Below are 11,534 nucleotides of genomic sequence, written 5' to 3'. Positions count from 1 at the left end.
AAAATTTCTATTATTTTTAATTTAAATTACATTAAGGTATCTTTGTAATTTTAAGCATGTATTATTTTCTACTAAAAACTAATTTAAGTTATTGTTATTATATAATGTAAATAACATTCATTAAAATGAAGTAAAAATACATTTATCATAATTTTGTTTACGCTTAAGCAAGGTACAAGCAATTAAATAGAAATCAAAACACACATCTTATGAATCTGGATTAAAGAAGGTAAAAAGAAAAAAGAAAAGAAAAACGAAAAGACAAATTGTACTTTTTATGGATTATAAATGAAGGTTCATCAATCCTGATGTATTTCAATTCTATATGTTGGTTATAAATTTGAATATAGTTTAATATAAAAATAAAAATAAAGTTTATGTTTGTAATCTGATGTATTTTGGAAATGTGAGTTTAATTAGGAATAGCCAAAGTAAAAAGAGATAATAAATTTTAATTAATCTAATTATATTTCAAAATTAATAAGAAAATTCTAATAAAGATGGAGCTAATTATGTGCTGATACCTTTATAAATTGGCTAACAACTTTGACTACATTATGAGTCTTTGTTCAAATACAAAAATAAATCAACATCAATAAGTGGTAAAAAATGTACAAAATTTATAAGTATAATAGTTTTGGAAGTTGTTAGCAACTTTTTAAGATGAATTCTTACTTTCAATACTTACACCACACATCTCCAATATTTTTTTTTGTTTTTCAAAATTTAGCCCTCACTTGAGTGTGAAGACTCATCTAAATAGAAGTTATTCAAAAGTGTGTTGTCTTTTATCCATTCTTAAGGCTACTATGTTGTCAAAGGCAATCTTGTTGGAAATAGGAGGTTGTAATTGAAGTGTGACCAAGGATATGCATAAGTAGATAAAAGAAGTACTATGGAATGGCAAGCTTATATGAAGCTCCAAAGTTGTCTCTTTGTATTGTATACAAGGAAATGTACAACAACAAGCAATTACAAACTCATTATTCAACATCCTCTTCATAACTATCTATCTACCAACATGTTTGTCTATGCCACTACTAAAAAACTTTTGGCAAAATTGGAACAAATAATTTGCCAACTTCTCACGGTAGGACCTAGACTTGCAATAACTCTACTTGCTCTTTATTAAGTTAATTCCATAATTCTTACTACCAACACCAACATCTATAATCAGTCCTTGAGCATTAGATATGTAATACTTTAAGGATGTTTGTCTATTCCAATATTGCTAGACAAATTGAAAAAAATAACTTCCAATACATTTATTGTTGCAATTTCTAAACCAATGCCATCATGCATTTTTTTTCATGTCTATACTCTATAGGTCAAATTGATCATTGATTTTCCATTTATTTTCTTCTTTGACTACATGTACTAAACCAAGAAATTTGAAATTTTGCTTCTTCATATTATTTGTATAATGCTGATTGGATTAGTCTTTTATTTTATTTCATTATTTTATTTTTTTATCTCACTTTATGTTTTTAAAAGAGGAAAAAGAAACTAATTATATTTGAGTATTGAAAAAGATTGCAACATTGTTCATAAATAATCTTCCTCATTTAACTATTATGACTAATAAAGAGCTTACATTCATAGTTGTTGTACAATAAGTTTTTTCTGTAACTGCAAATCTTCTTTTTGTATTGCATATCAACCAAAACATTCTTTCACATTACAAATGAGGTTTTGCTTTTAGGCCAATTGGATAAAAATAAGAGTATATTTATAAAATAAAATATATTTAGAAATATTTATGACTAAATTCATATCTTGTAAAATTCACGTTTGTCAATTTTTCAACTAATCTCTGAAATTTATAAAATAAGAATGGAAATTACTTGTAGAATTTTTAAAGATATTTTAAACAAAGGTGTTGATATAATAAGAGAAGGTAGTAAAGCAAATTACTTGTGGCCAATCACATTCATTCTTAAATTTAGGTAAGTTGATTTATTTAGAAATTATATCAAGGTCAATATTTGGTTATGAAATTTGGTTCTGCTAAACTATGGTAGAACATGGATTAGAATGACCTAAAGCTACTGAAAAATAGAAATTAGATACATCAGATAGGTTTGGTAATTCAAATCATAATTGTGATGTTTTGACTTTATTTGTTTAACAGTAGATAGTACAAGGATACCATATCAATTATAATGAATCATAAATAAAGAGGAGTTTTAATAGACATAGGCTTTTAATATATTGACCCACCCATCCTAACCATCATGAAAAAAATAAATGACCTCTAAATTCATTCCTCCACTGTTGGATCCAAAACCAATGAAAACCAACCACATTCATCACAATTAACACATGGATAGATAAGTTTAGTAAGAATTGGGTCCATTAAACATTCTCATAAATAAAAAACTTTTCTATTTACACCAGGTTTTAGTTTTACATTTTTTTTTACATTTTTTTTTTTTTTTTTTTTGTATTATTGGAAACCACTGAAACTAAATTTACTTATTTCTGCAACAGAAATGTTTAAAACTGTACTTAAGAATGTACACACAAATACACGGATGAATGACGGGCAAAATGTTGAAAGATCTTTGTAGTCCAGTGGGCAATATATACTACAGGTTGCGCATCAACCTTTTATTCAGCAAGCCATGCAAACATCATTCCATAGATGAACTTAAAACTGTCACTCTGAAACTTTTTTGAAGATCACAGTGAGCGGCACTTTCACGGCGTGGCCCAAGTTGCCAAAGAGGTCCAGCCTTCCGAAGCTTGTCTGGTTCACACACACCGAATTCTTGAGAGCTTTCACAGTCACTGTGAGCAACTGCGTCGCTGCAGGAGCGATGGTGAAGGTGGCCGGATCCACCGTGACCTCAATATCGGCAGGCTGGGTGATCTGGACAGTGTAGGTTTCAAGGTTATCCACATTGGTTACTGTGCGCGACAACTAGTGTACCGATCAGAGTGCTAATGCTTATGCTTGGCAGATTCAGGTCTATGGGTTTGTGAACACCGGGAGGGCACTTTTCGCCGGACATGTTTGGCACTGTGTCTAGACTGAGAAATTTGAGGGAGCAGAGAAAGTTCATGTAGTCGGCATGAGCTGCACATAGACCAGTGACGGCGGTAAGTAAGCGCTGTAGGTTTCTTGGAGGATGTTGCAGCACAACGGTTTTCATGATCGAAGGTATGGTGATTCTAGATAAGAGATACTTACTTGCGTCCAAGATCAGACCGGGGTGTTGCGAAGCCCAAGCATCAACAAAGCCATGACCGAAATCATGGACGGTTCCGGGCCGCTCGAATTGGCGGATGACATTTCCCTCTTCATCAACCTCTTCATAGTATGCGATTAAAGGATTGTCGAGGCTGTCCAATGAGACAGCGGAGGTTGAGATCGCTGATGTGATCGCAGTAGGACTCCAGTTGGGGTGGTTTTGTCTAATGATCGCCGCCACTCCCGCAATATGGGGTGTTGCCATGCTTGTCCCACTGATCATGGCTCACTTTTGGTCTGCAGGGCATGGATCCCGGAGTTGAGTTTTTACAACAGCGGCGGAAAAGAGATTCGTCAAAGAATACTCATATTTCCGTGTTTACGAGCATGAATCCTTACCTTCAAAAGAAGGCTCGTTTGTTGAGGGAATAGGAGACCGAGCTGACCAGATACTTACACCTGGAGCTACGACGGCAGGCTTCTAAACATCAGCAATGGCATGCTCATCCATCGAAAGATCTGATGTCGTCATGTACACATTGGGACCACGACCTGAAAATCGAGCAATCTTGGGAGGTAGTCCCCTGTACACAGCTTTGCCAACGCCACTTAACCGTCCTTTGACACCGTCATTCGCATTTTGGAAGTTGTCCAAGAATAGCTATCAGCAAATCACCAGATCTTAGCATCGAACAACACTTTCAAAACATATCAGGATCGAATACATAATGAGCATGCATTCACGTACCTGACCTGCCTGTCCCGAGATCACAATGCCTGGAAAGTCCTTAAAATCCCAATTCTGTGAGTTTGTTTCTGAGAAGGACCCAAAAATAACTACCAGTACCACCCCAACCGCTCCCATCGCCTGGGCAGCAGCGCGAGCAAGGCTTTGGGGTGACCCTGTGAAGCTACTATGAATGACATTATACAAACATACAAGGATCTTTCCCTGGATGAGTTTCTTGACAAGCACTGTCTGATCAGCACAGTTGAAGTCTTGGTTGATATAACTCTGCTCCGTCACAGCATCACTGGCGCTAACCAAGGGATATTCCATCATGCCAAGCGTACCAGCTGCAAAAGATCCCGTCGAAATTTCTCATCGCCTGCTCGACAAAATACATCAACACAAACCCCGAAGTTTACAGAAAGCGGGTGAGAGTCTTGGTAAGGGTTCGAAATGTTTACGTGTGAACCCCTTCCATCGTTCGTGTATAAATAGGCCGAATAGGAACGATCCATCGTCGTAGCACCGACGGATGTCAGCCACGGGCCATACGATACTATTGAGGATGGTTTTGATCCTGCGTTTCTAGCAGCATGCACTACATGCACTCCCGCCTTGACAGCTCCCAAGATTGTCATTTCGAAGATGTTCGGGAGAGTGTGAGTTCCAACTGGTGCACTGAAGCCCAATGACAGAGAGATCACATGAACTCCATCCTTTACAGCCTAGAAAAGAGTAGCACACAAACAAATCAACGTAGCCATTAATCTTCCGTGCTGCGCGAGAATCAATCAGGATAGAAGAAAAGCTCGCTAGCGACAGAAAGATAAAAAAAGAAGGAAATAGACAGAAAGATTCTAATAATCTAAGAAGAAGGGTTAATGTTTCCAAACTCTGATTCTACTGCGATATCCAACAGACTGCTCATGCATTGCCGTTGCTCTTGCCAATATTCCGGCTGTTGTACAATTGTGCGAGTAAGAGCAAAGCTATCCATATCGTCGCAGATGGTTGAATTGTTATACGAAAAGGTACAAGTCTGAGAAATCTAATTCGTCGGGAATGAAGTTGACCTGATTAATGGCAGCTACAGTGTCCGACATAGTCCCGGTACCGTCCTTATCCAAAACCTTGTAAACAGCAATTCTGCAGCACAAAGACAGCGCAGAGCTAAACCAAAAAGCGAGAGCAGACATCATTTTAGTAGCATTTCACCGTATCGCAGTTTGTGGGCGACTTTGTTGCTCAAGGCTGGGACCTGATATTAGTCATCGATGGAAAATAGTGTGGAGATATGTAAGAGGGAGCCGACATTAACATCCAATGATTGGAACACTAATCGCGCTCGAGGAGCGGTGCCACTGGCCATCCCGTACTCAACACTATTGACGACCACTGGCACTCCATAATTGCCTGCTGCAATACCAGCACAATGCCTAAGAAGACAATTGCCCCAACTTTTGTCATTAGCATGAAATATTGAGAGGACCTGCCCAATTCGTAATGCAGATTAACAAACTATACAGCATAGCTCATAACAAGTCTCAAGTGGTGAACCACTACTCACGTGCCATGGCCATTGCGATCCAAGGGGCTGTTATAGTCTGGGTCGGACACTGCTGTCTTGTTCACTTCCAAATGGGCCCTGAAAAACTGCTGAGCACTGACAATTTTTCCATTACAGAAACCATTGGGAAAACGTAGATCAGTTCCACATTGGCCTTTATACATAGGGTGCGGACCATAGGGCTTCACGCCATCGGTAGCTGCAAAGCTATGGTGATCGGGATAGATTCCAGTGTCTACGACACCTATTACAATATCCTCACCGGCACTATGGGTGCCGCCAGACTCGTTCCATGCGCCGAGGGGAATTGGGAGCAGCATGTAATCATGCGAGTGTGTTGTGGTTGCGTACACGGTTGCGCCTAGCTCCATGGATCTGATCAGTGGATTTAATTTCATCACTGCAGCCTTCACATCAAGAGATACGCGGAGTCAACGAAAGCGCTGAGAACAAATGAACCGAATTCCTCATGCAACAATTCTTGCGAGCTTGGCTGCGTTTCAAAAGCTTGTGATGATGACAGAGTTTAAATTCACGCAAAGGAGTTCTAGCTGTGAGCAACTAAACATCAACGAATGTGACAAGAATGTCTGCGAATTTTCGAAAGTGGTTATCAGACCCATATTTTACCTGTGTCTCGTTCAATGCAACAGCCATTCCATCGAAAACTTTATCATAATCTTGCAACACTTGATAGTCGGCTCCAAAACCCAGAGCAGCATCCAAAATTACAAGGTGCTGATCTTTAATGCCCAAAGCTTGAATCCCCATTTCTAGTTTTGCAGAATCTCTGCATTCAGATTACAATCCACCGTCACAATCCTCTTCCCCGAGTGTGATTTTCGAATCTTAACATACTACCTGAAAATGGATTCATTATGCAAACTAAAGCTCGCAACTGTATGGCTAGATTTCCGAAAGGTAACAAGGTTATTGCAAACAGTGTGTGCTTCAACAAGCGACTCTACCCCTGATTCAGCTGTGTCCTACTAATGGCATCATCTAAACGCTTGTATCATCCTCCTTAGATCCCTGGATTCAACTGTAAAACAATTTCTAAGCTCGCCGCAACGAAATAGATTTTAGGGCCCCTTTTGATTCGTATATCTTCGTCAAAAGCTGACAATCGGATTTTTTATTGCCATTTGCTCCGGTGTTCACCATGAATCGCCAAACCTCAATCTGGATCTGTTCAAAAGCATACGTCTGAGTTTCTGTCCTCATTCTCCGACACGACCATACTTGGATTGTCTGTTAAAAAATTAAACCTGTAGAAGGGACGAGATACTTACTTGATCGCAATAATGTACACTTTCTTCTGATCAATTGGCAGTGCATTCGAATCAGTTAAAAATCACAATGCAAGAGTGTAATACAGAAGAATTCGGAACATGCTGTCTACTGGATCCCCAACGCCCTTTTCTTTCCAAGCCATCTTGGCGACAAACAAGACTAGACTTGCTGCGCCTGCTAGCTCTGCAACATCACCGTGACGAATTCGAATCGTCACTCTCCCCAACTATAGCATCCAACGCAATGCACAAACATCCTACCAATCCCTAGAAACCAAGGAACCCAACATCGAGCATGATCCACAGGATGCTCAAGCTTGAAGGAGGGATAAACTGTGATTCTCTGAGTTGGACAGTGGAAACATGGCAATGCTTCCTGATTACCAGCCTGTTCATCCGTCTCTACCGGAAATTTAAATCAATTAACTATGGCATCGGCGCGTCGAAAAATGTTTTCAAAGCTACATACCCCCGCAATGTCGCTCCAAAAATGTTCCACTGTTCAATCTGCAGCACCGATCTAACCGAAACGCCATAAAGATACGGAAAGTGATATCTCTCAATAACAAATACTACATGAACACTCACGGTCTCGGTGATAACGATGATGTCGCGCTCAGCACAATCAAAGTCTGCGAAGAAATATGTTCAGGACCCGAAGAAGGTAGGGGCTGACAGACTGATCGATCGTGTCAACGATGTTCAAGAGTTTGGTCCACCAATCCCGATGCAGAATCAGCACAAGAACAGCTCTGGAATTCACTGGGAAAAGCTTCTGTCACCTGCGACCAGAAAAAAATTAAAAAAAAAAAAATAATAAAAATTAACTGTCTAATCCAGCCACCCATGGATACAGAAAGCACCGAACCAGCTCAACTCTGCATCACGTGGATATTGTCCAACACACCATCGATTCACAGTCGGCTTCAGCGATCACTGAGCTGTGTTAATTCATGTCTCTCTCGACAACGACGCACTCCACTGCAGGCCAGCGTGAGAATCACACCGTCGTCGACATCTAGATTCCGATATACTGCAGGATGTGGGTAGTCTGAGTCTTGTGTCTGTGGTGATAGATGGGTCCCGAACAAGCCAGAGCCGGACTCAACTATTACACAAGCGAGTCTGCCCCACAGACACTGTTTGTGTCCACTTCGACCTACTGTTTTCATTACATTACAAGGCGTTCTTCTTCTTTGTCGGTACCGGAAGAAGTGAGAATCTTTCCACGCCCAGCATGAGGTGGGGGACTGTTTCTTGGGGATAGTGTTCGATGCGGTGGTCTATTTCTTTTTCTAAACGAAGGGTGCATCGTTGTTATATGGTGCTCTGTGCAACGTGTGGAGCAGATAGAATTTTCCAATTATGGAACACTTCTTATTTGTAGATGTCTGATTGCTGATATCATGCTTTGATCGATGTCATAAATGTGCGACAAAATTACTTGCCAGCCGATAGAGTCTTTTCAATCTTCTAATGAGTTTACCTTTTTCAGACATATGCATTAAAATGGTGCGAGTGGGTATGTGAACCCATTGTTTATATAGTTTAGCTTCTAACAATGTTGCTTTTTCATATTGATGTTGATATTACTTCAGAGAAGCTACTCTTTATTTCAAACTTTTGATGGATGTGGTTCTGTTTCTAGGTGTTGATGGATGTGGTTCTGTTTCTAGGTGTTGATGTTTTTTCAATGTAATTTTTTTTTGATGTTTTAAGACATAGGATTCTCAAGTGCAACTTTGTGTTGATTGGATTTTGAATTGTGGATATTGAATCCTATCCAACTTAGAGTAACTTTCATTTATGGAGTAATAAAATTTAAAATTATTGTATGATAAATATTAATATGGCTGTTATTATTATTTAAAAAAAAAAAAAAAAACTAATGTCTAATGAGATGATTGGTTGCTTTGTCAATAACTTATAACTCTTCATAAATATTTTTCCAAAAACGAAAATCCGATCTTTATTTTAGCATTAATATTGATATTTAAAATTCTTCAGAAAATTCTGATCCTTCATATGAGAATTTTATTCATTTATTTATTTATTATATTTAATTTTAAATTCAATTAAAATTACCTTTTTTATAATAAGAAAAACTCTAAAAAAAATTTAACTAGAAATTTTAACTTATAATCACAAAAATATATTTATTAGAACACTAAAATTTGTGTAGATTGGAAGAAATAGCTTTATTATATACATATTTGATTTTATCTAAGTAAAATTTCTAAAAATATTTGTAAATACTATTAAAATTATTTAAATTTATTTTAACAAAAGATTGCACATAATCTATTCAAACAATATAATTACAATTACAAATTTTATCTTTAAAAAATAATTTTATCAACTTTTGGATTATTGAATAATTAGAAATAATAAATTTGATTGAATTTTAAGAATTTATTAATAATTATAATATAAAAATGCTTATCTTTCTTATTACAAAGTTCTCAAGTTTTTAAAGTAACAAAAATATTAATAGAAATAAAGAGTATTATATTACAAATATAAGAAAAAATAAGAATATTGATGTTTATTATGCATTAACTTTGTCTACTGCCTAAAATAATATAAAGAATAAATAATTATGAAGATATAAAATGGTTTGATTTTCTTTAATAATTGTACCTTCTAAAGTAATATACACAAATATGATTGCAATAATTAGAAAATTAATAATTATTCTTCTAAAGAGGTTTGATGATCATAGATCCTAATTTTAAAGATTTATTAACTAAGTACAAATTTTTATTAAGTTCCAACCTCTTAGTTATGCAACTCTTACATCAAAATTGTCAAGCTTTTATCAAGTGAACCTATTCTTTTTTAATTCTTTTTTTTTTGAGACTAATAAGATTTTCTATTAGATAACTTTGATGTATTTTTTCAATTTATTAATAGATAAAGAAAATTTAAAATAAATTTTTACATCAACTAAAAATTTATTCATTTATAATAAAAACAATTTGATTTATGTTAAAATATTTTTTGTAATTTTAATAACTAGAAAATAATACCAAGTAGCATAATATTGCATTTACTAGTTGATTGGTTCATAGCTTGCAACATGATGTAAATAAATTATTGTTGCACTTGCATAATCTTCAAAAAATGAGTCATACAATTGATTTTGGTGTAAAATACAACAACCAATATTTTTACTTTAAATTAAAAAGTTATATAATGGCACTTCAACAATTTCAAATTTTAGTAGCAAAGAATTCTACCACTTAAAATATGCAGCCAAACATAAAAGATATACAAATTAATGTTTTATACTATAAATCTCTTATATATATATATATATATATATATATAAGTTTTTTTCTGTGATAATAAATTAATGGTCATGATATTTATTTATTTATATTTATATTTATATTTTTAAAGAGATAGAATTATCAGATCAAAATTAAAACCTCTTCTATTATAATCTTATTATAAGAAAGATAAAATTTACATCAGATCAAAGAACTCCATGCACCAATCCTTTTACTCAACTTCTTTTGTACATATTTATTTATTATCTCTATCTATTCAATATAAATCTATAAAATATATCTTTTTGCTTTTATTAATTACTTATTTCATTTTATTTTATTCAAACCCTCAAATATTTTTTCTTAAATGTAAAAAAATATATTAATCTATTTTCTAACTTAAAATCATAGCATCTAATTAAAATTTTAAAATATTAAGAATACATTAAAACACTATATAGATTTTAATAAAATTTCTAGAAAAATATTTGTAATAAAGTTTAATAATATATTTTTTTTAAATATTCATTAATGTATTTTTTATCTTCTATAAATCTTATTTCTCTTTGATCATCTATACAACATACATCAAGTGTAGTTTTTTTATAATTACTATTTCTTACAACACTAAAAAAATCCTAACTTTAATAATAAAAATAATTATTAAATTTTACTAAAAATCTTATTAATATATTTTGTAAACCTCCAATTTGGCTATAAAAAATGTTAAATAATTCATAATAGATATGCCTTTACTTTGTCTACTTTCAAAAATTGTACCAAAATCTCAACTTCAAGTCCAACCTTTTAGTTATTACTTAACTTTTTAATCTAACTTCTCAACTATTAATTGATTAACGTTCCTTATTGATTGTTCCTAGTTCTAGATTTCTTTGCATTCCAACACCTTATTGTTGGTTCTATTTGTTTCTTGCAATATGTTTGTATTAATTCCTTTGCACTTCTAATATTCAGATTAATCAAATAGAATAAATTTCAGACTTCAAATAAAAATAAATTTTCTTAATTTTTTTTTATCTTTATTGTGAGTTAAAAGCCATGCTTAGAGAAAATATTAAAACTAATATCATACTAGCTTACTAAAATTTAAACAACAAAATTTACTTAATATATAATTTTTTATTGCAAAGATCAAGAAAAATTTTAAAAATTATATCAAATATATTAGTGCAAACTTATACCTCTAAAGTCCTACTCTTATTGCATTTATTTTAAATAAAATAAGGTATAAATATTTTATTTCTTTTTAATCATCTAAAAAAATCGAAAATATCCTTATTATTAATCTAAATCCAATTGTGATTTCTAAAATCCATCATATTTAATAAAACACTTAGATTAAACTTTTTTAAAAAATAATCCTTATTTATTATATTTTCATCCTCGAATAAGTTTAAATATACCCACCATTTGATTTAATTACAACAAAATCACCATTTGATATAGGATTGTATAACTT

The 11,534-nt window shown here is 34.0% G+C and overlaps 1 pseudogene across 1 annotated transcript; it reads right to left on the bottom strand.

Moving 5' to 3' along the window:
* Positions 1-2,527: 2,527 nt before the first annotated feature.
* LOC112294296 (subtilisin-like protease SBT2.5) lies at positions 2,528-7,945 on the bottom strand (annotated as a pseudogene). The gene is made up of 10 exons (XR_016498033.1): positions 7,690-7,945; positions 6,783-7,564; positions 6,121-6,678; positions 5,491-5,897; positions 5,191-5,359; positions 4,997-5,134; positions 3,942-4,648; positions 3,593-3,854; positions 3,194-3,490; positions 2,528-3,079 (listed from the first exon to the last, which is right to left on the bottom strand). The product of XR_016498033.1 is annotated as a subtilisin-like protease SBT2.5 (transcript).
* Between the last annotated feature and the right edge of the window lie 3,589 nt (positions 7,946-11,534).

This window comes from Physcomitrium patens, chromosome 17, assembly GCF_059467195.1.
Source record: "Physcomitrium patens ecotype Gransden chromosome 17, ASM5946719v1, whole genome shotgun sequence".
NCBI lineage: Eukaryota > Viridiplantae > Streptophyta > Bryopsida > Funariales > Funariaceae > Physcomitrium > Physcomitrium patens.
Note: the sequence above shows the minus strand (reverse complement) of the source record. Positions and strands in the feature narration are given on the sequence as shown.